Source organism: Lonchura striata, chromosome 1A (assembly GCF_050655825.1).
Source record: "Lonchura striata isolate lonStrDom1 chromosome 1A, ASM5065582v1, whole genome shotgun sequence".
Taxonomy (NCBI): domain Eukaryota; kingdom Metazoa; phylum Chordata; class Aves; order Passeriformes; family Estrildidae; genus Lonchura; species Lonchura striata.
In genome coordinates this window covers 38550669-38578512 of record NC_140741.1, presented here as the reverse complement: position 1 = coordinate 38578512, position 27844 = coordinate 38550669, and the positions used below count along the sequence as shown (strand labels likewise).

The window sequence follows — 27844 nt, the reverse complement described above, 5'->3', positions numbered from 1 at the left end:
CAATTCCAGAATTGAAGCTGATTGTACAATCTATCACATAATATGTCATGCCATACTGAGAGCTATCCAGGTAAGGAAACTTTCCACTTATTGCACTGCTCAGAGCAAAACTAAGACTAATTTTAATTTGAAGAATTTTTCAATTCCCTTTCAAAAATTTCTTATTTATTAGCAAATAATTTAAACATTCATCCAATCAAAACATAAGAAACTTCACTGATAAATCTTTTGCAAAAAAACCACTTTTCCCCAGAATCTGTTAGTCTTCCTATTAACAATGTCATCAGCCTCAGTGTCAGAGGCCAAGTGAATGGAAAGATCACCTGGCATTCCAATTCTTAAGAGGTGACCTCTTTTTGGACTAAAGACACAACTGGCATAGAGAACTTCTATGACTTGTTACTACAAATTCTTTCTAGAAATAGAAAGTATCCACTTTAAATGCCTTGAATGTAATGTCTCTTGTATATGCAATTGATAAAAAACACATATTCCAGATCTTAGGTAGACTCTTGCATACCTCTAAGTTGTTTTCTTTTTGGTGACCTGCTTAAAATATGTGTCTGCAATGCAAGTGAGCAATAAAAGCATACAAATATTGTTTTTTTAGAGGATTTAGTGATATTCTGCAACTCTTATTTGAACTAAGCCCAATGCAGGAGCAAAGCAAATGTTCTAGTAGAGAAGTCATCGCTCCGATCTACTGATCAAACACCACTGTTTAAATCAGCAATGGATGGGATGAAAGATTCAAAATCAAATTAAATTAAATGGAGAAAAAAAAACCTTCCCAGTTTTTATGTATTGTATTTGTTTCTATCAGGTATTACCTGCATTCAGATCAGTGACCATGTCTGCTTTTTGCAGACATGTTGAGATTGTAGTTCAGTTTATCTCTACTCCAAATGCTGGTTTAAATTTTACTAAATTTTTCTTAATGTGGTATTTTTCTTAATGTGGTATTTTTCACATTTTTTCCAATTTTTTTTCTGTTTGTTGTTATTCATTCCAACTAATAGAGTTCAATAAGATATAAGACATGTTAATTTAATGTACTAGAGATGTGTTAGAAGATGTGACTCTTCTAGTTTGGACTGAGATTTGGATGAGATTTGCAGATAAGAACATATTACTAATTTGAGGATGAAGTGTCACTTTCTGACTAGCCCTCTAACACTTTTATTCTAGAATTCTTCTGAGAACATTAGGTCAATTTCTGGAAATTATGTGCAATGAGTTTCGGAACCCTTGAAATAAAATATGCAGTGGTAGCTTATAAATTGTTTCTAATACTGGTAAATTCCAGACATGCTTTGTATAAAATGTACACAAATTTCTTTGCAGGTTTTGTGAATTTTGCCAGTGGAAATAAATAAAGAAAAACTATTTGTTGCAGAAAAATGTACATACTAAAAATATATTTGTGTACAGTCAAAATACAAAATGCAAGAGTCATCATATGTATCATTCATTTAATCTTGTATTCAATTAATTTACACCAACTTTCTCCAAACATGAAGAAAATTGTAGCAATTAAAATAGAGATGAACTCAAGCAACTTATTTATTTTTATGCACCTTATTTTCAAAGCTGTCAATGAAAAATATTAATAAAATAAAATGTTGGCTATGTGGATATTAATAATCAAGTAAGAAAAATCAATTAAAGGGCTATATATAAATTTTATGCTTACTGGTATTTTGTAAAATATATTTATGATACATATTTTCAATCACTTAGGCTGTTCTAACGTAGTGTGACTTAACTGAATATGTGTTTTAAATTTGGTTTTAAAACTTGTTATTTTTTCTTTCTTTTTTGTGAGAACACACTACCTTTGATTTAATTTTTTTGACACTGTGCCCACTGCACAGTAGAAAAAAAAGTGTAATTGTAGTTTTGTCCTTAACAGCACAGGACAAATAAATGTCAAAATCAAATGGTGGTGTCCCCCAAGGGAAAATATACTTCAGTTATGAAATATTCTTCCCCATCTCCCATTACTATTCCCATGGACACCTAGGTGAAGCTGCCTCAGGACCTAATCAGATACTGATCATTTGCATATAATAAAAAATCATGCAATGAGGTTTTAGCCCATTCTGAGGAAAAGTGCATAATATATCTTTAAAAGGTTCTGTCTTAAAAACTGGTGCTGCTGTGGCTCTGGATGAATGGTTTGAATGGGGCAGGCCTGGTGAGAAATTAACATCTGTTTTTATTGTTGGTGGCTTGTCAGCTTAGCACTACATTTAATACATCTGTTTGGATGTGGTGTGGTGCTATTTTTTGATGTAAATCTTAAAAAGGCAGTGGTATTGATGAAATTTCAGACTGTCTCAGGAATAATAATAACAATAAAAATCAAATATAAAAAAGTCATTAAGGCAGTTTGAAGACAAGATGGTTTTAGGGAAAAGGCTCTCCTTAGGCTTTAGTAGCACTCTAAATTACATTATTACTCAGAGCAAGTGAAACCCGTCACTGTTGGTTTATAAATATATTGTGATATCCTTTGCAATATAAAATCCTGAACAGCTTGAAATTGTGAATTGTCCTCAGCTACTGTTATATTCAAGAGACTTGATAATTCCTGAAGTTGAATGAAACCTTTTCATATTATCCCAAAACTAGTGGTAACTAACCAGTTTGAATTTCAGTTCACATTTATTTTTATTAGGAAAATAAATGGTGAGAAAGTTTCTGGGTCAAATAAAAACATAATATATAGACATAAACAGATACGTCTGTTGACTTGTGGACAGACAAATGCTTTCATCTCGTAAAAAATTTTAGATAATTTTCTTATAAAATACAGGCTAACAGGGAGAGTAAGGAAAACTTTCTGAAGTGGTGGAGCTAACTTTTTATCTTTGTTAACTAAGCAATTATTTATTTTCAAGCAGTTTTATTTTAATTTGATTTGGTTTTCTGTAGAAATAGATACAAATTTTAGAAAGATATTTCAAATTATTTCAAAATATTACAACATATTCATTGCAATGATATTTAGAGAGACATTTTAGAGAGAAATTTGAAAGCTCCTTTTTTTCCACCTTAGTTGTCATTGAGTTTTTTGGGGTTTTAAAATGATTCTAATATCTTAAATGCCATCACTTTCCTGAGACAAGTAATGTGTTTTCTGGCCAGATCTAATTCTGAAATGAAGTAATTCTTAACATTCCATCTGCCTGTACATTTTACCCTTGAGAATTTTTTGTGTGGATGGTTTGAGTAGACAGAGTCTGAGTAAATGTACAGGAGAAGAGGTTAATTCTCCTCCCACAAAACCACAAGCTGTGTGTGGTGGGGCCTCTGGAAAGGATGAGATGGGCACAGTTGTGCTGAAGAAATAAGTCTATAATATTTCAGCTCTTCTGGGAATCTAATTGCACTCCCTCTCGCTTTCTTGTAGCCCATGTGCCGTCCTCAGGTGAGCAAATAATCTGCCTTTACTGAAGAGGCTGCTGAGGAGCTCTTCTGAGAGGCAGCTAATGGTTTAGCCAGTCCAACTCCTGTCAAGCATTTTGCACTGTGTTTATACACTTGCTCCTCCTTTAGCCCCCTGCTCCCAAGCTGTATCTATCTGAAATACAGATACAGAAACATATGGAGACTTGGATCTAAAAAAGTTTTACCTACTAAATAAAGTGGTTTTATCTAATAAAGTGGTCCTACTTGCCAGGGACCACTTTTAGTACTAATGGAGCAGAAAGTCTCATCTCCCTTCCTTGTCACTCACTGACTTGCTACCAGGACAGTGCATCTAGCAACCAAAGGAAAACAAAGAAAGTTGTGAGAAGAGGTGGGAGAAGGTCCAGCAATCCTAATTTTCTGCTTCCAGGTGTCTCCTGTGGAAGTGCAAAGACTATCATAAGTGTGTCATGTGTCAGCAGGAAAAGAATGACGGAAGATACTGAAGCAGGGGAAAATTGTACATTAAATGAATGAAGAGGGCATGCACAGAACAATCAAGTGCCTCATTGTTTCAAGGGTGCATGGCTGTGTGCAGTCATGTTGCAAGCAGGAAATATCTGCATTCAGTTTCACCCTATAGTTTTGCCCCAGGAAGATCTGGGTGAGCCAAGTGGTTGGCACCCCGCTTAAGGTTCTTCCAATAGTTTCCCAGCCCGGAAAGAAGAGATGAGAAGAGCTGGCTGATAGCAATACAACAGGCAAGTGCACAGCCCATGCACAGCCCTTACTTTCCACCCAGCATTTGGTACAGATACGCACAGTATTACACAAGCAAATCAAAGACACACCTACTTTTGAGTTTTAGTTGAGCACAAGAGCAAATTTCCTGATAACCCTCTTTTACTGAGCTTTCATTCACTTCATATCTCGGAGTATCTCAGGGCTCACAGCTCTGTATTCTTTTGAGATAAACAATGCTGGCACTGATGTTCTCCTCTTCATCTGATAATAGGCATCCAGGCTCTGGGACTCCATTATATCCAGAATAAAAGCTCCAAACCACATAGAATTTGATGTAGATTCCACGTGTCAGTGGTGTCATTCCACAAATCCACACAAGTTGTGTGTGCCTTCTAGAAGTATAGTTGAAATTATCTTTGCTTTCGGGTGAACTTATCCATCCTAATGTTTCAGACGCCTGTTTATTGAAAGTATGACAGAAACAGCTAATTTCAACCAACACAATTAAAAAAAATAGGTTAGATTCTGTGAATATTCTTAAAATAAGCTACAATTAGTTATCAAATGTTTTAAACTAAAAACTTTTCAAAACTATTTTAAGTTTCTTATTTTGAGATGTAAATTTGTGGCAACCATTTGTCCTCATTTTACTGTTTCCTAATCCTGTCATTCTTTTAACTTTTTAAAATGCATAATTCATTTCTTATTTCTTCATCATGCATTACATGAACACAAGCATTTCCACAATATTTTTTTTTCTTTTGCCAGTCTTGTATTTCTTTTGCTTCCCACTATGACTTCAGAGGGCTTAATTCCCACTTTCTTCCTTGTGTGTTTGAATGTTCACTTAAACATATAGTGTTAAGTTTTAAAGAGACTTTTAAAGATAATTAGGTTTTAATATCAACATTAGGGCAGCTTAATAAGAGAAGTAGTGTTGTCACCTTCCGAAGCCCAGTTTTCCATCTGTTTCCAGACTTAGGCATTGCATCCATTTACAGGCTGTTAGCAATTCCAGGTTTACTTCACAACTATAAAAAGAAAGAAATAATATTTTTCTTTTCATGGAAGTTTAGAATATGAAGAATTTAATTGTAAAATATTGGCTACAGCTTATGTGAAATAAGTCAATTTGGCCTATTGCCTTAAAGCTCAACTGGTCCTTTGACCCCATTACAGCACAAGCAGTGGTGTAAATCAGAATATCCATATGCAGTTGAGTCATCATCTGTATCATATGTTAAATAGAAATGTAAAATTTTAATATGTGCTTTAGGATCACAATTTTCTTCACTAAAAGTGTGGCCAGGCATTGGAACAAGTTCCTCAGGGGAGTGGTGGAGTTACCATCCCTGGAAGCATTCACAAAATATCTAGATGTGGCACTCAGGGACACAGTTTAGTGGTGAAGATTGACGTTTTAGGTTAACACTTGAACTTGATGATCTTAGAGGTTTTTCCAACACTTAAAATTCTATGTTATTATGATTTATTTAGTTGCAGAATGGGATGGGTAGGTATATATGTGGGTAGGTATATAAGTAGGTAGGTAGGTAGGTGATAGATAGATAGATAGATAGATAGATAGATAGATAGATAGATAGATAGATTAAAACATTGCTCCTGAGAAGGAGCATATTCTGAATATGCATGTCTCTCAACACAACTTAAATACTGACATAAAATAATTCAACAGCTGCTAAACCATAAAAAAGTAGTAGAGGCAGGATTGCATAGGTGATTATATTGTCTTTGTTTTTTCCAACTTATAACTATCACAGATTTTCTGATTTTCTTACTGTTGATCTAGGTGAAGGAAGGTTACATTTGCTGTTGTTGCTGAGAAGAGATATATAACTTGCAGGAAAGTTAAAGCTTGCTTGGAGGAGACACCGTGCCTTTCCACACTTGGAGGATTTATCTGTATCTCAGGTAGAGTGGCTGAACCTTTCAGTATTCCATTTTGTTGGCTCCTGTAGTACTAGTGGGAAGAAGGGAGATACTATTCTGCCTTTTTTTACAGTGCAGACAGTATGAGTGTAAAACTAGAGGCATCCCTCTGCCTCTGGAAGCACAGCTGAACTGAGTCTTGATACACAGCAAAGCACATGTATGGTACACAGGCTTCACCATTTGCCCAGCTTCTGTTTACACTCCCTCACTGTAGACTACAAAGTCACATATGTAGCCTAGAAAAGATCTAGTGCTGAATATACTCAAATCCAAGATTAATTCAGTTCTCTTTCCTGATGGGTATTTGTGTGCTGCATAATTATTTCCTTTAATTCCATTTTTAATGAGAAGAACATTGGAGGGGCAGATTTTCATATGTTGCAGATGGTCTTTTTTTCCTCGGCTTTTGTGGACCAGCAACAGCAAAAACTTGCTGAAAACTGATTAATGAGCACATAATTTTGATTGTGGTGATGCCAACTCTCTGTACTCCTGCTCTGTAGGATTGATTTCAGAGCTGATCCCTGCACCTGTGTGGGCCAGCAGCCTCACAAGCTCATTAGTTCCAGTGTGGGCAGGGCTGTCCAGCTGTGGAGTGGGGTCAGGACTTTCCCTGCAAGCTCAGTGCTGTTTGCTTGCAGTGAGTCATCTTCAATCACATCCATTAAGTTTTGGCAACCAGTATCCTTGCTCCTATCCCCTGTACTTAAGAGGCAAATATAGTCAATCCTGTTTTACTTTGTAATGTTTAGGAAATATTTCCATAAACAAAGAGAGTGTTGGAAAAACAGGTGGATGTTGTCTGACTTAATCACATGCAGACTCGTTTCTCAAAGGTACTGCTGTAATGGTGAGGACTTGACAAAGGCAAATTTATTGAAAGTTTTACATATAAATTCTAGGTCAATTATTTTCATGAGTAGAGACTATGTGGTTCTCTTCCTCCTGGAAAATACATTTTTTTCTGAAAGCTTCTATTGTGTTAGATGAAGTAGAGATTAAAAACACTAGCTGCTTTATTCAAAACATGTTTGACTTAAATTACAATAAATTACTTTGCAGCCAGACATCTGAAAGCCATGTGCTAAATAAACTGTACATTATGTAGAGAAGGGTGTTAAAAATCCCCAGAAGTTGTAGAAATATGAGAGGCAAAAAAGATGATTTTGGCAGTTGTAGATAATACATTGAGGCTGAACTTTGCTTACATAGTCCTTCTAAGAAGAAAGACATATGTCTTGAATGTGATTCGATATACTGCCAACACAAGCTGATACAGAGGTCATTGCTGTTGGCAGATGGTGCTGCAGAATGAGGCATAAGTTCTAGACAGGGAGCTGGAGTCTGCTTACCACATAGGCACATATGTTCTGGTACATTTTAAAATCACTTAACTGCTGAGCTTTAGTGGTTCCTCTGGTAACTCCACAGAAATATGCTGAAAGTAGCAAATGACAGAGTCACTGTACCCATTTTGTTCCTATGAATTCTGTTAAAAGCACTTTGTAGAATCTCCAAAGGTGTAGGGCAAGGCTGCTACTGTTGGAACAATAAGCTGGCATCATCAATTAAAAATGCACTTCTTTTGTTAACTTCCTAGCTGATTATTATTTATATTAATTTAATTAATATGTCTGATATTTGCAACTGTATTATTTATCCAGGAAAAAGAAAGCTCCTCCATCAGCCTGATTGAAATTATTTTTACCACAGAAAATAATGCTGCAAGGTGGTGCACATGTTTAAAGAAACAGTGTGGCATGGCAAATTATGCACAGTACTCTAATTTCTAAAAAGGGTCTAGTTTTCAAGCACTTTACTTGAACAAGAAGATTTAATTTATTTGTTATTTTATGAAGCATTTTTATGTGTAGAAAAAGTGCTACTTGTTTGCACATGCTGGTTATGTGGCATTCTTACATGATTTCATGCTTTGCTGATGGAAAATTAGACCCTTGTGTATTATAAAAGAATAGAAGATAGCTATAGAATCAGGATGCGATTGCCTCAGGACATTCTGTTGACAGCTAGAAATATATACAGACAAAGCAATGTCACTGGATGCTAATGTGAACTATACAAGTTGATGAGTACTGTAAATCCCTGTAAAAAGAGAAATCTATACCCTTTTATTTTGCAGGTTTTTCCTTTAAAATTACCACTAATAACACCAATGTCTTATGTAATTGTGTTACATATAATCATTTTACAATTGAAGATTGTAGATTGAAGATTGTACAATTAAAGATTTTACAATTATGAACATGATTAAGCACAGATATATGTTTCTAGTAATATATGTATATTCAGGAAAAAATAACCTTTATTTGTTTACTAAACCTTTGCTTCACATTGAGTTGAAGCTGCTGTTAATTTAAGGGGCAAATTTGAGTATATAGGAAATGCCAGACCTATATAGTATTGAGTAGCAGTGCTCAGTTTTGAAACTAAAGCAAGCTACATCAAATTAGCCCTAGCATTACAGGAGCCTATCTGGCCTTTTAATGTTTTCTACATCATCCCCTATAATAAGCCCAGATGTTCCAAATAGATGAGATCTCAGTAAAAAAGCAGGAATTTGTTTCTACTGTGCCTAATTCCATCATTACCAACAGATTGCAATACTGTATCGTTACCGAGGTGTAAATATTTGGTTTGCTGCTTCCATTTTCTGAAAGACTCTCTTAACAACTCAGCTCAAGTAAAGCTGTTTTGATATTGCCTGCTTCTGTCCATCTTATTTATTTAATCTTTAAAAACACAGCAGATGTGTAAGACTGCAACAATACACTACCTACATACAAATCTCTGTCTGCCCCACCTATATTATCATGAGAGCACTTTGGACATCAAATATTTATCCTAATTACAATTCTGCTCTAATCTGAATATATTTTATATGTCAGCAACACTGTGTCTGAGAGAAGAAAAAACATTTTGTTCTCAGATACATTGCTGGCAAGGCAGAATGACTCTGGACTCTGTCCCTGTGAACAAGTGGGCAACTGGGGCCTAGCCATATATTTTCCATTTGAACCAGTAACCTGAATTTACTTATATATTTATTATTTTTTTTTTTTTAATTTTTTATGACTCTTATATTTGCTTACTAGGTAAGTATTTACTCATTCTAGCTAGCCACTTTATTCCAGCTACCTTTGTTCCATATATGAACCTGTTGTTTTTACTTACAAAAAGTGCAACACCTTTAATACCTTGAAGACCTGAAGTTTTCATATGTGGAATTGCCATTTCCTGTACCTGGAGGAAACTTCTAAAGCTCTAAAGAGTTTTAATATGAACAGACTAAATGGCTAGCACTTATATTGTCTTCTTTTCTTGTTAGGAAGAAATTATGGGACTAAAATTTGAAATGCATCAAAAGTGTTTAGAAAAATAATTAAAGGCCAGCAAAAGTTTAATGAACCTAATTAGTTGGCGTAATGTAGAAAAGAGTAGCAAAGTCACTGGAGGATAACAAGCAGGTTCTAGTAGGGCAAGCTTTACAAAGCAAAATTCATAGATTTTTCAAAAGGAGAACAAATTTTTATATTCTAAATTCTCTATTTTAAAGGGCTTTTACAAGCCTTTCTTGAGTCTCTAAGTAGTTAGATAATGGACAAGAATTATTTTAGGAAAAAATACTTTCAAAACTTAAGGAATAGAAAGAATTTTTATCCCACAAGAAAGGCTAGAAATGGTTCATAGATTAATCTGTGGTCCTGTATCATAAAATATAGTTATTAATAAATTACATTTGAAAATATATTATAAATGAACAGAAGATTATTATAGAATCAGGATGTGACTGCCTCAGGGGTAGAGTAAAGCAAATAATCAAACTTTGAAGAACATTAGTAAAGTTTGTGAGGAATTTCAAGAGCACCTATTTGAAGTAGGTAATAGGAAACACCATGACAAACAAAACTCAAAAATATTATCATTTCACAAACCTTGAAAACTTTATGGGCAGTTCAGGGAACTTATCGGCTCAGTGTAGGAATGTTGTTAAAAAGGGAATGAAATATTCATATATTAACAAGATGGAGAAAGAGTTTAAAACTTTCTAGTGTCAGGATATGAAATAAAGGTATGATTTTGTACAAGATACTGTGCAGGTTCATTGTTGCCCTTGGAGAGATGTGGGGGAAAGCACTGAAGAACAAGAGTGGCATCTTGAAATTGTGCAATGGGAATTTAGTAGTTTTTGCTTTAGAGAAGAGAATAACAAAGAACAATTTATAATCAGATAAAATAAAAAGAGATGGTAATGGTCTGTCCTTGCCTTGCAAAGCAGAAGGATGGCCAAAACTGAAGGGCAGTGAATCCAAATCTTGTACATAGAAATATATCTTCACTTACAGGTTAAGCCAAGGAACTGGCGTCAGGAGGTCACAAGTTTGACAGAAATCCAGTAGGGGTGGAAATTTATTAAAAAAAACCAAATGTATCCAGATAATTCTGGAAGAACTAAAAAACCCCTGGAACAGAGAACCTCACTCATCAGAAAAGAATCCAATCTTGGAAAGAACATAAATTCTTCAGATTCAGATTTTGTTCCAGACTTTGGCCATTAGGAACATAGAGGCTGTTTTCCTGGGGACAGGTGATCTGCTTTCTGACTAGAGTGGAGTTTCTTGCCCCACTTTCTGAGGAGGTCTGTAGTGCTGACAAGTGTTAGGGTAGCAGTTGCTACAATAAATGAAGGGAATTTTTGGCAAACTATTCTCTAGTAAGATATTTCCTGTGCTCCTGCTAAACAATTTCTAGTTGACAGGCCTTCCCTGGACTCCTTTGAGTAAGGCTGCCCTGGCTAGCCATTACTAGCCGTTTCCAAGCCTACCTACCCCCAACTGCTCTGGGCTCCAACTGCAGAGGAGGAGGGAAAATCTGGGCAAGTGTAGCCATGGTTACTAGTCTAGGGAATGAACAGATTTTAAATATGCTAATACTCACTGATGCTTTTATGGAAAAAGTACTGAAAAATCTTTTGGGCAAATGCATTCTAATAGCCAGCTCTCCCAAGATGGTAGTCACCCATCCATTGAGAGCTACTTGCATGTACCTCCACTTATGTTGTGTAATACCAGTATTTTCATCCCTCTCTGGAAGGTCCTTGTTGCAGATAAGGACTTGAACAAATTGAATATGTAGAAGTGCATTAATAAATAAATTTCACTGGTACTGCATTTATTTTATGTAGTACTTCATTAATACAAACCATGTTTCTTCCCAAATTCCCACCTCCTGATTTTTTCTTCTATCCATCCTTTCTAGCCTGTAATTCATCAACACAAGCTTCATGATACTGTTATGAATAATTTACTGAGCTGTGGAACCAAGATACTTTATACCATACACAATAGTTCTATATCATTATACTAATATCCACAAGTAAAACTCAAATTAGACATCAGCACAATTAAGATTGACTCAGCATGCATAACCTTTTCTATAGCCTGAAATACAGTCAAAACTCCTAAACAGCATTGCTCCAAATTAGTCTGATTCAGGTTGGTATCCCTGGCACATTCAGGCTCCCATTTAATTAATGAAGAATTAATATAAAATGTGGTATAAGAGTTTGGGAGCAAAATTTTATTTTTTGAACACAATTGTATTAACAGAGTTCAGTACCTATATGTTAATACCTCTTGAAAATACTAGGAATGCTTTTAGAAACCATTAGACAGAAATTTTACTAGCAGCAATTTTAAAAATAACAGCTGTAAGGATGAAGCAGCTAAAGTTTACTTCTCCTTTACTGAGAATAAAGAGTTTATTCTCTTTACTCCTTTTTAACATCCTACTCTCTCCATTTAATTGTAATTAAGTGAGTAGACACAATTCTCACTTTAACCCATCCTGCTTCCAAAGTTATTTGTGAAATCACTTCAAATTTATTATTTATAAAGTTTCATCAAAAAAATTGTGAAACTGGCCAAAAATTACTAGCTTAAGATTATTTTGTTGCATCCACATTTGTTTAACTGCTTTCTGTTATGTCCTTTAAATTAACTTGTAATTAGTATCATTGTTTTTTGATAGACTATATTATTTATTTGTTATCAGTCTATAGACCTCTAAAGAAATGGATCAGAAATGCATATTTTGATTTAGTTTTCCTTTTTTGGGAATAACCTTAATATATGTACATATATGTATTTATATAAAATATTTTATATGTAACACTTTTAACATACGATTCTGCATTAAGAAAAAAATTTCTAGTTAAATACAAACTAGCATCATTTCAGAGAAAAAAAAATGAAAATATTGTACCACTATATGATTAAAATGTAAAGGCAAAATGGTAGAGTTCAAACAATTGTTGGAAGAAGCAAAATTTTATGCATCTTTATGTAGTAAGAGCACTGTGTCAAACTAAATATTGGAAGATAGAAGGCTAGTGGAATTTTTCCTTTTCATCCAGGATACTGACAGTATTCCTAGCCCTGCCTCTTAAATCTGGAAGATGTGGTGATAATGACCTATTTAAATTAAAGAGTTGAATTTGTGACTTGCTCATGTTAGGTGAAAAGTGTTACCTATATTCATAAATGGCCCAGGGCCAAATTCAGCCCATACATATGTCCCTTTCCACACCATTGAATGCCTCCAAAATCAGAACATGGCCATCACACTTGATAAATTGTAAATGGATGCAAACCTTCATATTTCTGTGTTCAGCTATGCATTCTTAAACCACGAAATGAGCAGAGTACTGGACAGAGCATACACCCCTGGAGCCACTCAGAAGACATATGGCATAATCCAAGGCAGGTGTTTGTAAATCCAAAAGATCACATTAGACCCCTTAGGCTAAAATCTGAATGACAGCACTGGGATTTTGTAGTTTATCTAGGACCCTAAATTAAGTTGTCACCCTTAATTTGTGGGATAACATCTACCAGGGGCAAAAACAAGATAGAAACTTTTTCTTGATTTACAGATCCAAGGATTCCAGTTGCTGAACTCTCTTACTTGTAATGTATATGTTTACAGCATCATTTAACTGTTAGTTAAGCAACTTTATTGTCTTTTTTTTTAATTTCTGAGAAAAGAAATTGGTGTCCAGTGAATAGTCGATGACTATGAAATTGTTGAGATTGTCTGGGACATGCAGTTGTTCTTTTCCAACTGGATCAGTTGAACACATACTAAATTATGAAAACTCCTTTTGATTGATGACTTTGGATCAGTTTTGGCAGATGCACATTAAAAAGGAGTAGATGAATACATATAAACCATTGAGCTTAGCAGAAAGTACTGCTCAAGACTGTAAACTGCCAACTTTATCATCTTTAAGTAAAAAATACAGTTTTTCTTCCCAACAAAGACTTTTTATAAAAGCAATAAGGTAACTGCATGAAGTGTGCTTATCATGATATAATCACACCCCAGGGGGAATGAGAGGTGCTCGGCTGCACCTCATGCTTTGTAATGACCCAGGGGTGTGATTATCTTATGATAACCACACTCCCTGTCATGCCTTATTGCTTATATATTCCACATGTCATAATGAATCCTGAAGCACTTTCTAGGCCTCGTAGCAAAGGCAATGACTTTGAAGTATAGGAAGTAGTCAGATTTTCTAGGTACATACAGATTAATATTGTATACATTAGGAGGAATTATGAATGACTACTTATCTGTACTAGCCAGGCCATAGTTTTTTAACTGTTTCTAGGTTCTGTAGGTTTCATGTGGTATTTTATGGGAATATTTCTTAAATTGTTCTCTGGAAGTACAGCACATGAAATATGAAAGCTTGACCATCATACTTCAGGACCATGGGGAAAGACAGCAGCAGTGACATTGCCACCTCTGCACTTTCCTGTTGGGATAATTCTATAAAGTCATATAGAACTTTAATAATCTGATTCTACCACAGAAATCTTTGTATGTTTACAAGCTATTTAATTGAATATTGAAGTAACTGAGTAAAAAAATCTGAACTTCGATATGCAAAATCTTTTCAAAGGAAGGAAAAGAACTTGAGAGATGGGTATTTACAATGCTGACTGAATAGCTCATCAATTTCTCTCTTACTGAAGTAATATGAAGGAGTTGTGGATTATTTGGAAACATTTTTTTTTTAAATTTGCACTTTAATAATAAAAATAGTAATAAAATCCTAATGAAAATGATTGGGGTTAATAACAGGTCCATAAGGAACAGGGAGATCAAGAGGCTTCTGAATTCACAATTAAGGGTTGACATAAAAGACAACAGGATAATAAACTAAGCAATTATCTTTGATATACCTTATGGTATAATAGCACCACAGGGTGAATCCGTACCTCAGGGAATGGGATTCTCAGTAACTTTGCAACCTTGTTAATCTGATGTATGTAGCAGTCAACATTTAAATACTACTCCACTTTGTCAGGAAAATCTACAGTCCTGTTTTCTTCCTATCATCATAAATGGGTTGATAAAGATGATGGCCTATCATTATGGCCATTGATTCATTGCAAGCATGAACTCTGAGATCAGCTAAGTTAACTGCAGGCTAACACAAGTAACTCTTTGTGTCTAAAAGAAAGCTTATTTAGTTCTATAGTGTGCAAATGGAGTATTACTGATTACCATAAAGGTCAGACATGCACGTTTTAACTGGTGATAATAAGTAGTTTTAAAGATATTTGAGTCTTTTCTAAATCTTGCCATGTCACAAGCCTTCTATTGTTGTGCACCAAAGAATGTGCCTTTAATTGAACCACTTGCCCTATTTTATCTTGATCATAGAGTGGGTTGTGTGATTTTAGTGGTGATAAACGCCTACCACATGTCCCAGTAATTACTAGCCTTCAGTATATTGTGCAGTGAAGTAACACGAAGTTTGTCTGTAAAACAAAAGGCTCCAAAATGTTGAAAGCAATAATGAAATGGTTTTGTGTACTGTACCAAGCTGTTCTAAATGTGAGCTCTCTGAAAGCAGAATGCAAAAAATAAATGTTTCAATTCTGATTAATAAAAATACAGTCTCTCACAGGTTCACATATAACAGTTCTGAGCAATCAGTTCCTCTTATATTTCATAAGAAAGAGCTGTGTTAAAAAATGGTGAGGTCAAATAGTTCAGAATGGTGATAACCACAAATGTTAAAACAGTTGCATAAAATACTATTTGTATGTGCGTGTATTTCGAATAAAAATGAGAAGAAATCTACTAGTTCGCAAAGTCCGAGTGTGACAAAGTCATTATCACTTCAAATTTAACCTCCACCCCCTCCATCTTTCAAGGCTTTGTGTTTAATGTAGAGTTATTTATAATATCCTGAAATAATACCTTTCCAATTCCCTTCTCTCCCTATCAGATAAAACCCAAACAATGTCATCAGTGGCTCCACAGAGGTGAGGAATTTTACAAGATAATGTAAATTACAAGATCAGTATGCTGTGCTAGTGTAACATTTTTGAGTTGTTCAGTTTCAAATATCAATGAAAAGCTCTTTGACAAAATAGAGAGTTCCCTTGTCTTTGCATTTTTTATTTAAAAAAACATTCAAAAATATTGATGTTACCACCATAGGGGTTATCTAATTTTTTAAATTATTATTCTCAGCAGTTTCTTCTTTTTCTTCTTTTTTTATTTTTTTTCCAGAGAGGGTCTTATATTTGCCACATTTTACTTTTCTATAACTCCTTGTAAGTCTTTTGTAGCATTCCAGTAAAACAACAGGCAAAAATGCAAACCTAAGTGGAACAAATGAAACTTTTCTGAATTCTTTCACAAGCAAAAATTCTCTAAGATGAAACTGTCTGGGTTCATACACCTCTACCTGATATATAAATGTCCTGAAACCAAATAAGAAAAAAGGAAAAACGGGTTGACTTGTTTTTTGTTGGATTGCGGTTTTTATGCATATCAAAGTCAAATGAACAGCAAATTGAGAAGAATGCACTTATGGTTAGAAATGCAGCGATATTCATAACTACATAATTGTGTAAATCTGTCCTTATTTATGTGAACTTCTTGTAAGATTTACTTCAGGGTATAACCTGTGAAGTGTTAATGATCTTACACTCGCAGTCCTGACTGTCATATCAAATTATAGTACTGTTGGGTTTATTTTTCAAGTAGTTGCAACATGGATTAAACTTTGTTATATCTACTACTAAGCAATTCATTACATGGGTTAGAACCATTGCTGGTTATTAAAATTAGTAATATGATATCAGTGGCTGAAGTATATGAATCTGCTGCCAATACATAATCAGTTGCTTTTGAATATCATCATGCACAAAAAAAGGTTTTTCATTAAGTTATGCTGTGATTCAAGTAATTTTATGTTATGTTAATTTAATAAAAATCTGTATACTAAAATCAGTAATAAATTTAAAAAGCTATCAGCTATTTATCTTCCTCAAGAAAGAAGATTTTTTCAAATAGTTTTGCTTGTAAAAATGTATGCTTTTATATGCCCTGAGTAGAAGTGTCTAGCAGTGCAAAGAAAGACAGATTTTTAAACCCATACTAATAAAGTTTCTGATTCTGATTCTATTCTCATTGAATGGTTCTGTTCCATGTCTGTGGTATAGGTGTTTCTAATGTAATCAAGTGAGAGAAGCATCAACCTTTCTTTATGACATGTCGTTCAGCTGCAATTATTAATTGGGTAATTTATGACTCTTGAATTGTAAGATTTTATTGATGGTATTATTGTATTGTACTGTACTGTGTGTATATGATCATATTATTTTGGTTTTTCTTTTAAGATTGTGCAGCAGGAAAAATTTCCACAGAAAACGTTCTTTAGGGCAGGAATAGCCAGTGTACCAAGTGAAACCATGTCATGGTTTGACACTGGCCTAACGCCAGGCACCCATGAATGTTGCTTGCTCACCCTGCCCTGCCAGAGATGGGCAGAGGAGAGAAAAAAAATTAACAAAGGGTTCATGGGTTTAGATAAGGACTGGGAAGAAACTCCTAAAGGGCAAAACAGGGTCAACTTCCAAGTTGCAAAGTGACTTTATTACTAACAGACTCAGAGGAAGAAAATGAGAAGAGAGGCCCTTAAAAACACTTTATCTTCCTCCAGCCCCTCCCTCCTTTCTACTGCCAGTGCAGGAGACAGGGGTTTTCTTCTGCTGCTCCAGGAGTGGAGTCCTTCCCCTGTAAGGCCATGGGGTCCCTCCCACAGGAGACAGTTCTCTGGGAACTTCTCCAGCCTGGGTCCACTCTCACAAACAGCAGCCCTGACAAAACTGCTGACATGTGAGTCCCTCCCATGGGCAGACAGTCCTCCCAAAACTGCTTTGGTGTGAGTCACTCTTCCATGGGGTGCAGCCCTCTGAGCTCAGCTGCTCCAGCCTGGAAGCAGGGCCCCTCTCTCCACTGGATCTCCCAGTGGATCACAGGCTCCTCCAGGCATCCACCCACTCCAGCATGGGCACATCCTCCATGGGCTGTGGGTGGATCTCTGCATCCCCCCTGGATCCCCACAGGCTGTGGGTGGATCTCTGCATCCCCCCTGGATCCCCATGGGGCTGTGGGTGGATCTCTGCATCCCCCGTAGATCTCCATGGGCTGTGGGGTGGATCTCTGCATCCCCTGTGGATCCCCAGGGGCTGTGGGTGGATCTCTGCATCCCCCGTAGATCTCCATGGGCTGTGGGTGGATCTCTGCATCCCCCCTGGATCCCCACGGGCTGTGGGTGGATCTCTGCATCCCCCGTGGATCTCCATGGGCTGCAGGGGCACAGCTGCTTCACCATGGTCTCACCACAGCCTGCAGAGGAATCTCCACCTCCTGCCCCTCCTTCTTCACTCAGCTTGGTGTCTCCGTGTTTCCCTCACATGTTCTCACCTCCTCCTCTTCTCTGACTAGAAACAAAACTTTGTTTGTCTTTGTTTTGATTTTCTGCTTAAATATGTTGTCCCAGAGGCATTAGCATGATCTCTAACTGGCGCAGCATGTCCATCTTCAGAGCCATCAGGGATTGACTCTACTGGACATGGTGGACGCTTCCAGCAACTTCTCACAGAAGCAACCTCTGTGGCACCCCCGCTATCAAAAACCAGGCCATTCAAAAACAACACAAACCATTTCTTGTACTTTCATTTTTTTCAAGGGAATATATGTCTTACTATTATAAGCAGTCACCTGCAGAAATCATTGAGAGAGTAATAAGGGTATAAGAGCCAAGATATTGACATACTTTAATTTTTCTAAAATTTTTTTGAATGCTTCTCCTTTCTTTTTCCAATAGAAAATGTTACTCTCTACAAGTGTTCCCAAACCAGTGCCCTCTGATTTTGTAAGAGGACTGAATCTCCAGCTTCTTGGTTTTTTTCAAACATCTGCCTGGGTACACTATAACACTGCTGGAAAAAGCCTTCACAACATTGTAGATTCACTGAGAAAGGGAAACAGCTTCTGATTTTTAATTAGAAATTATTTGTGAAATTGCCAATAATTTTGTAACTTCCTAAGACAGAAAATCAAAGTTTTTAAGGTAAATTGTCCTAAACAATGGCCTCACATCCCAAATATGTACTTGTTTCTTCAGCCTTTGAAATGTTCATAGATGTCACTCAGCCTTTCCACTCTTCTGAAGATTGTACAGCTTCTCCATTCAAATTAGTTCCAGTTTAAGAAGTGAAGGCCATAAAGCAGTTACTGTATTGTGTTCTTTCTGTAGGGACAAGGAGCAGCAGCAGAAGCTTGTATAATTGTCTCAACTAAACACAACCTTCTAGAGATGAATTCATAAAGATAAAGAAGTTGCTGGTGATTTCCAAGTAAGACAGATTCAGAACTTTGAAATTACCCTGCAAAGCCTCTACTGCTTTAGTTGATTTTAAGACCTGTAAGACCTGACAGTCAAGATATAATAGAGGTTGGTGGCTGCTATGCAGAGGCATTCTAATATTTTCTAGATATTCTAATTAAAATTTATCTCCATCTTTTATATGCCACAATTTATTGTTGAAACATACTGGCACTCAGGACATATGAACATCCCATCATCCAGGAAGGACAAAAGAACAAATAAGAAAGATTTATTCTTCTTTACCTCAAGTACCTATATGCTCTTGTAGCCAACTAACTTGGAATTTATTCCCACCAAGGACCCATGTGTGTATATATGTATATACTGATTGGCAGCTGACCTTTGGATAAGAACTTTTGTGAAACTTAGATGACAGTGGGAAGGGAGTTTCTGATTCTCTGTGTGTGTACTCATATTGCCCCAAGTGAATGTGTGTCCACAGAGAAGGAAGGCAGTTATTAATGATGATAGGAAACTCTTCCTTAGTTCTAATGCTATGTATTAATCACCATTTTAGTTTCTGTAAAATCAGAAATTAAAATGGTGGATACCTGCCTTTTTTACATTTTTAAAAAATCCTTATATTGTATACACATAGCTGAAAAGCAAATACCTCTAGGCATGATGCTTGGATCTCTTTTGCAAGACAATATTTAAAAGGGGAATTACTATGAAATTATATATGGAATTATATGTAAGAGGCGTTCAAGCCTTTTGCTGTCACAACATAGGCAGGAGGTACCAAAAATATGAGCTTTTAATAAGGATAGCAGAAGGTCTATCCCATGAGGATGGTAACCCATTTAATACATTGGATCTGTTTAGATGTTTGATGTTGCAGGTATAGAGATTAGGTTTAATAGAAATACATAGCTAGAGATGAATGTCCCTAAAGTAGAAAGCTTATGATTTTTATTGATTTCTGGAGACACCTAGAAGAGAAAGAAACAAACAGTTACAGTCTAAGACTTATTGTGATTTTGCAGTGCAGCTGATGACAGTTCTTTGGGCTGAGGTGACCCATAGCCCAGAAGAGGAGCCAAAACACTGTGCCTCACACAGAAAGTGTATAAGGGACCCAGAAAACCATGAGAGCGGTCATTGTTATGTCTGCAACTCTAATGTACACAACTTGTATACTGATAATGCAATTATTGTTGTAATTCCTATAGGAACCCTGGAATAAGAGAGTTTTATTTTTCTGTGTATGCAGAGGTGTACTTCTAGCATCCTTCTGCTTCACCTACATGCTCTTAAAACAGTTCACAGAATCTACCAAATTTAATTGCACAATGTTTTTAATTCTTTTGATGTCTTTCATTGGTACATTGACAATTATTGCTGGTTAAAAGTAAATGTGTTCTTTACCATTCTCTTTTAAGCACATTGTAAATCATTATTTTAATATATTTTGTTAAATGTGGTGAGATCTAAGTCTATGGTATAAAAAATATTTTACTGCTCTTTGTGCTTGAGGCATTTCTAGCAAGCTAAAAGATCTTTACAGGCATTGACAAGTTGTACTGTGTCTGTGGAGAAATGATTTAGAATAAAGAAAATATATTTTTAATATCCAATAATAAACAAAGATTTTTGCTGTGAATTAATAGAATTAATATTTAATAAAATCCCTGACTTATTTTGTTTATGCAACTTCTGTCTCTGTCAGTTTTGTCCATTGCTCAGTGCTATTGCCAGTCAAAGAGCATAAAAGTGATTTTTTTTCTTAGAAACCCTGCAATTGATCAAAGTGCACATCTTTTACAAACCTCTCAAAATTCATAATACTGGTGGTAAGATGTGGTGCATGGGTTTTTTAAGCCAATTTTCATTTTAATGTTTTATCAGTCCTTTTGTGTCACTGTACAAAATGATACAGGGTGTCTGACATCAAAATCAGCAATACAGATTGCCTTTAAAAATAAAGAATGTGTTGCCTCTGTCTGAGACCTAGTTATGTCTCATAAATAACAGAAGGCACCTTTTGTTCTTTAGTTAATTAGCTCATTATACTGTAGGTACATAATTCTTTAAGCAAATTCATTTGAACAGGAATCAGAAAAAAGTTATGGATGATAAATTCAGACAGTGCAAAAATGTTAAAGATGTTGACTTTCCATGAAAAATGCATGTGGTAGCATGAAAGAATTTAAGCTTGTGGAACAAATGCTCCCATAATGTTTTAATTCCTATCAGCAGAAAGACTTTCTATTGTTTGTAAATAAAAAGGAAATATTTCACTGTGGCACTTCCATCTGTTACCTTAACAATAAGTGAAGTCATGCAGTTAATCACAGCATTTTGTAAAAAAGGAATTAAACTCGAAGCTCTGCTCTTATATCCCCATGCAGTTATAAAACATTTACCCACCAAGAACAACTGATTCTCACTGTTAGTGTTGTGTTTTAATTCCAGTATGGGCTAGTTCAGAACTCAAAGACATGGGTTCCCTACTGAGTGTTGAGATCTGCTGCCAGGAGTGGCTCCTGTCCAAAGAAATGTGCTACCTTTTCAAGATAAATGTTCCTGGGTGAAAGAATGATGGAACTACAGAATGTGTTTTCTCGCAACGTATTTATTGAAATTTAATCTTCCAAGTATTTAATTTAAATTTAATTTTAGTATTAATTACATTTATTTCAGTATTTAATTTAGTACTTATTTTATTTTAATTTAATTTATTTTAAAATAAATTTTTGTGCTATCAAACATAAAAATAAAGGGAAATAAAAAAATCTTGAAGGTGGCATCATGGCTTAGTCCTCTAATCCTCAAACCTTCTTGTGGTTTGCTTTTCTGAGGGCTGTGATTCCTGTCAACATGAGGCTCTCAGAGCTGGACAATCAGGCTATCAGGGCCAGCACTGCAAGGCAAATTTTCATTTAGGCTGCTAAATAAAAGCTGCTTTTACAAATTTCAACTTTGACTGCTTTATTTTTTTAATTAAAGACATAGATCTTCCCCAGGGAAGGGAATCTGGGGTAATAGCAGCACATACTGGGAAGTCTAAGGTCATTGTATTTATCTGTGCAGCTCACCTTGAACTAGACAATATGCTGTTTTGGAAATCTTATCGCTCTGGGGATTTTTTGCTGGTGAGTATACTTAGTCATCTGATGGTGATGTAGAGACAGCAGTGTTATATTCATTATAGAGAATTCCTGAGGAAATCTGAAAAAAACTGTTCAAAGGCAAACAGCAGTTTAAAAAATGTCAGTGACACTTCATATTGCTTCTCAGAGTGGGAGCTGCTGCCTAGGTGAAGTGCTTTAAGTGAGGGAAATTATTTCTGCTAAAACCCAAAAAAGTTACATGCAAACTATGCAATATTTACCTTATGATACAATACGCAGATATTTGGGAAATGTGGTGTTTTTTTAACATATGCATATGATTGACTCTGCAACCACCTTATGTTTGACTCTGCAACCACCCTCGTTTTTACAAAGAAATGAAAGGTATTTGAAATAGGGAGAAATATTTTAGCAAATGAAAGATAGGCAAAGGCTTTTCTTGCTCCTGTGGCTGAGACCCACTCTTATTCCAGCCCTAAAATGGAAGCACCCTCTGCTGGCTCCTGTGGTACATGATTTTATATCTTTACATTGTGGTACCTACAAGGTGCTCATCAAATTGCTTTGAATGCTTTTGCATTTAAATGACTCTTAGTGTTTCATACAAACAGATAGACAACTTACACTCACATGCCTTGCTGAAAGGTTTTTGTTGATTTGTAAAACATGTTACCTTGAGCAGAAGTACAGGCAGGCATTTGAAAACTTTTCTAAGCATTTAGACACAACAAATGAGTAGACAAAACCATGTTTTCAACTGATCACAGCTGAGTAGATTATTTAAGTTTTTTGAGTGAATGAGTTAATTTTTCATAATTTTTCATGTTGCCTTGTTCATGTTTGCTTGTTTTTCTGCCATAAGTGAAAATTCAACATGACTGTCCATTTGTTTCTGCCAGGTTTGGCTATGAGCATTTTATTCTTTTTATATTTTTCTTCCCTAATTTTTTTAAATGAAGTAAAAAACCCTAAACCAATCAAGTGATTTTCATACGTATTCCATATGAAATGCCTCATTAGATTGCACTAGTCCTATCAAAACCAAAGGAATATGTTTGAAAGTATCTTAGAAACAAGTATATTTCAGTCTAAAATATAAAATGGACAGTACAGGATAATACAAAGGCTGTTCTTTTCTAGTTGCTCTTTTTGCTAGCAATGACTTTCTCTTGCCTTAGCCCTCTCAAATAGAGCTGAATTATATAACACTGCATGGTGGCATATACTTTCAAATTTTGTCCTAAATGATGAATAAAGGGCTTGATCCACGATGGCATTGGGCACATGCTTAAGAACTGAACATGTGCATGGCTATATGGCCTGATGGACTGAGCTCTTGAGCAATAGTATTTCTTCAACCCAGTTTCCAAAGAGATTTTATCTGTTCAACACAGCTTTGAATATTGTAGAGTACATTTTTAAATAATGGTAGCAGGGCTTTTTGACTTCCTCCTGCCAATGAATCTATCAAATAGATTTGCTGCTGGCAAAAAGGGAAACTTATCTTGGGTTTGCTTTTTTTTTTTAGAGATTAATTTGGAGAACAAAGTGAAAGATGGAGCTCCCCCAGGCTGTCAGCTCTGTGACAGTCCGAGAACTGTTGTGGTCAGGGTCTGGGCTGTGGGGCCAGCTGGGGTGAACCAGAGTCTCCTTGTCCATAGCTTTAGATTTTCATGATGGAATTCACTGTCAGGATGAAGGGAGAGGAAACCATCAGCATCTGCATTTCATCATGGAATGTGGTCAGAATGCCCAGTTGGACCACAGAAATCGAATCTATTGGCATTTATATCTTACTCCACCTCATGGGGAGTGCTTAGTACCTAAACTCAGCTTTGAGCACCAAAGCCTATACAATGTTAAATGGAGAGTATCTTAACGATATTTGGTATCAATTTAAATATTACTTTAATAATAAGAAATGGTCTTCAGTTCTAAAATATCATCTATCTTAAAATAATATAAATTATCCCTAGACAAAATGTGGTAGAGTAGCTGTGAATGTAAGTGAGGGAAAGCTCAGGAAGTTTATGTTATAAGAGAAAGAAGCTTTGTAATTCACATTTCCAATTAATATGGGAATATAACTTGGTCTGAAACGATAGAATATACATGCAAAGTCTGATAACACATTAGCATAAACAGTCCAAAACTTAATGTAGAGAAGTCACCAGTCTGACACAGAGCCAGGTGGAAAAATATGGGAGAATATTAATATTTCATTAGCCTTTTGTTAAATAGATAGTTCTAAGACAAGTTTTGCTATTTTGATGTGTATTAGAATATTTGAAATCACTATCCTTTGATTACATCATGGATTTACATCTCTAAAATCTTATTAGTTTATTAATGTAAAGACAAGCATAGGTTGAGCAACATTCAGAGGGAAGAGGTATGTTTTTAAAACAAGACAATGAGTAACAAAGAGAGACAAGGACAGCAGAGAAGCTTTTTCCTCAGATATGATAGTATTTGCTCAGAGTGCAGATGCATTTAAAAATTACATCTGTTTGTTTCTTGCAGGACACTTATTTCTCTTCTTGATCCTACAATCCACTTCACTTTGCATGGTCCTCTCCTACAACTCTGGGATTTTGTGTCAAACCTCAGTTTGCAGCATCAGAATGTTGAAGTGTTACTATTTTCATTTACATATTACAACTTGGCATTTCTCTGAGATGATCTTACAGGACTGACCAACATGCCTAACTCAGGAAATTTTCATGAATAACCCAGAGTTTTGTGAGCCTGTAAACATTAGCAGCTTTTCTAGTTTTCTATTGCATTTAAGACCTATTTTAGTTATCTAGGCCACTCTCCAGAAATGTGTCCGAGTCATTTGAGAATGATGTGAGAATATATTAAATCTGGGAAGTACAAAACATGCAAGTTCAGGGCAATTTTATTCAGTATATTTTTCCTGGTTCGTGGCAGTGGCTTGATATTACTGTGCCTTGTGTGTAAATAGACCTATTTAGGGCATATTTGAGAATGGAAGCTTAGGGAGACACTGATTGCATCTGTCATGAAGCGGGGTGGTTATCCCACGACATTTTTCCTAATGAACCACAGTAGCACACTCAGAGAATACTGAAGTTCCTTTTGTAGAAGTATTAGAGGATCTTTTATAAGACTGTGAATTGTACTCCCTTCATTAAGTGGTGGAGATAGCAGAAAAATCAAAAAAGGAGTCATGTTGAGTGAATGAATGTTGGAGTAGTCATATGGATGGTACTGCTGCAGCTACTCTTTTCTTTCTGCAAAATGGTCAAGGGAGGGAAGATTCACAGATTCATAGAATTCTTTAAGTGTGAAACGACCTTTAAGAGCATCAAGTCCAACTGTTAACCTAGCGCTGCTAAGTCCACCAAAAAAACATGTCTCTTTCTTTCAAAATTTCAAATTAATTTTAGGAAATAGCACCTAATGCTAAGAAATTTTTGTGGCTTCAGTCTGCATTCCTTGGAACTCATACATTCTCCTATGCTCAAACTAGACATTAAGACCTCTTTTCTAAAATCTTCATAATGGTAGTATTCTGTACATTTAAGGTGCTTCTGCATTTAAATCTCTTAAATTATCTTATTATTTGCAAAGGATATTTTTTCCTCAGGAGAGATTGAAAATGTGTTTAAATGGAATACAGTTAGTCCCCCCAAACAGAAGTATGTTTCCATTACAAAATTCTACACTTAAAAAAGCTCTGTCCATAGGCAAAAGTGGAATTTAAAACCCCTGAAAAAGGTGAAAATTTGAAAGAATATTCTGCATAAAAATAGGTAAGTTCAGAGAATCAAAAAGAAACAAAGCAACAGGATTACACACATATATTTCTAGTTTCACATTCACCACATGATGCTTTGAGACACCATATCTTTGCACAGCAAATATGGGCCATAAGGAATGTATGTGAGGACTAACAGAGCCTGGGCAAATGCTACCTGATGATGCTTACTCTGGGACTCTGCTCTGTGGAGCCAGGCAAGAGCAGGACTTGTTGCCCACTATGGGAAGCCTTACACTACAGATGTGGTGTCCAAAGCTTTGCAGAACTTCTACAAACGATCATTATTCTCCTGATACAGTCAGTGAAGATGAGGCAGGGAGTTCAGTGCTTCACTGAGGTTTGAACCGTGTATCATTTTAAGAGCAAGAAATAAAACTTCTAAGTCCCAATTTCTATTTTTCTATTCATCCCACTAGATTTTGCTGTCTTATAGCACCACATAAAGGGAAAATGAATTAATTTCTATTTTTTCTTTTGTCCAGTGGTACTACCTAAAAATAATTAAGACAATTTTTCTATAAACTAAATTTTTTAGTGTGATTATAGATGGAACAAGTAAGAGTCACAAAACATTTTTAAGATTTTTTCTTAATTTATGCCACTGTTGAAATAGTAGTTTGTTGTAGAAATGCTGAATTACTATACATTACCATAATATTGATTTTTTTCTTGTACAGATCACCCTACAATTCACAGCATCTCTGTTTTTTCCTGTCACTGGTGTGGATGTATTGTGCTTATCTTGAAACTTAAACAGTAAGTGCTATTGCAGCTTCCTTTGTCTGTTATACAAAGGAAATAAACATCCTTTTGTTACCTTTGTTACTGTACCTTGAAAGTGCAGCAAAATGGATTTGCCAAGTGTCTGGTTTCTTGAGTTCCTCTTTTGATGAGCATGCTTACAGCTGGACTGCATGGTTCTAGTACTTTTACAGTAGGAAAAAAAAGGCTCTTGTTTATCCCCACTAAAATCCTAACCTAGTGTAATATTAACCCTGTATCAGTGCTTAGTTAAGAGGGAAATGCAGTTCTGTCTTAATATGCTAGTTTTTGAAGGATAAATCACTCTATCTACCCTAAATGTTGTGGTGATCAAGTGGAACCCTAAAGGAGTTGATAGGGCTTGATACCAGAGGGGAGCATTTTAGTATTTTATTATTTTGTTTTACTTTATTTATAAATTTAATTTAATTCATTTTAACATTATTCTTAGAGAAAGATAGAATCTCCCGCAGATACCATGATTTGATAACACTGAACCCAGGATATAGGATATAAGATATAACCCAGGATATAAGATAGCCTTTTCCTAGATTGAAAAGCAAAGGTTTCAGTTCAGCAGTGTGTATTTGAGGACATTTTTTTCCCAACTGCACCTTCTGATGCCAAAGAATGTCCCAATGCCCTGTGTAAATTTAACAAGCAGAAGACACCAGAAAGAATAAAAATGCATTCAAAAGAGCTTAAAATCTTCATAGAAGGACCTTGTTAACACTACTTCTACACCTTAAGATCTGAAATCATGTGTTTTGATGGAATATAAACTTATGGAAATCATTTTGAGAGACGTAATGTAGCCTTACTTAAAAAGAGGAACAGTGCTTTGCAAATCCCTCAAGAGAGCCTGAGCTTCTTCATAGTAATGAAGAAATGTCAGTGGAAGTTGATGGTGCATGTGTGCATGTGTATGCATGTTGCAGGGAAGGGGAGAAAGGAAGGAGGCAGCCTCCAGAATTTTTACATTTCAAATGTCTTTTGGAAATCACTTGTGTACTCTAACACATGGTCCCAAACTTTCTGTGCTATTAAAAATGGTCTGCATACAAATCAGTCTGCTGTAAAAGATTGCTTTGACAATAGCAGTTTTAACTGGTTGATGGCTTCAAGTATGCAGGATCTCCCTTGGCTCTTGATCTAGTGTCTAAGGGAGGATGTTTATCTGTTATACATGTATTCCTGTGATGGAAAAATAGAGCATATTCTTCTCTGATATTTCTCCTCTGGTTTAGTCTCCATGTCTTTTTGAGGCAGATGAAAGTATTGTTCAGCTTATACAGCATCACTATCTGTTAGAAATTTGTAATGTCTCTT

The 27844-nt window shown here is 35.7% G+C and overlaps 1 protein-coding gene across 1 annotated transcript in view; it reads left to right on the top strand.

Moving 5' to 3' along the window:
• Positions 1-27844, top strand: part of LOC110478548 (uncharacterized) — a 260944-nt gene that overhangs the window by 46340 nt on the left and 186760 nt on the right. Inside the window, exon 4 of the mRNA XM_085568641.1 lies at positions 10-26509. The gene's annotated coding sequence lies outside the window, so the exon portion shown is untranslated. The remainder of the gene's footprint in view (positions 1-9; positions 26510-27844) is intronic.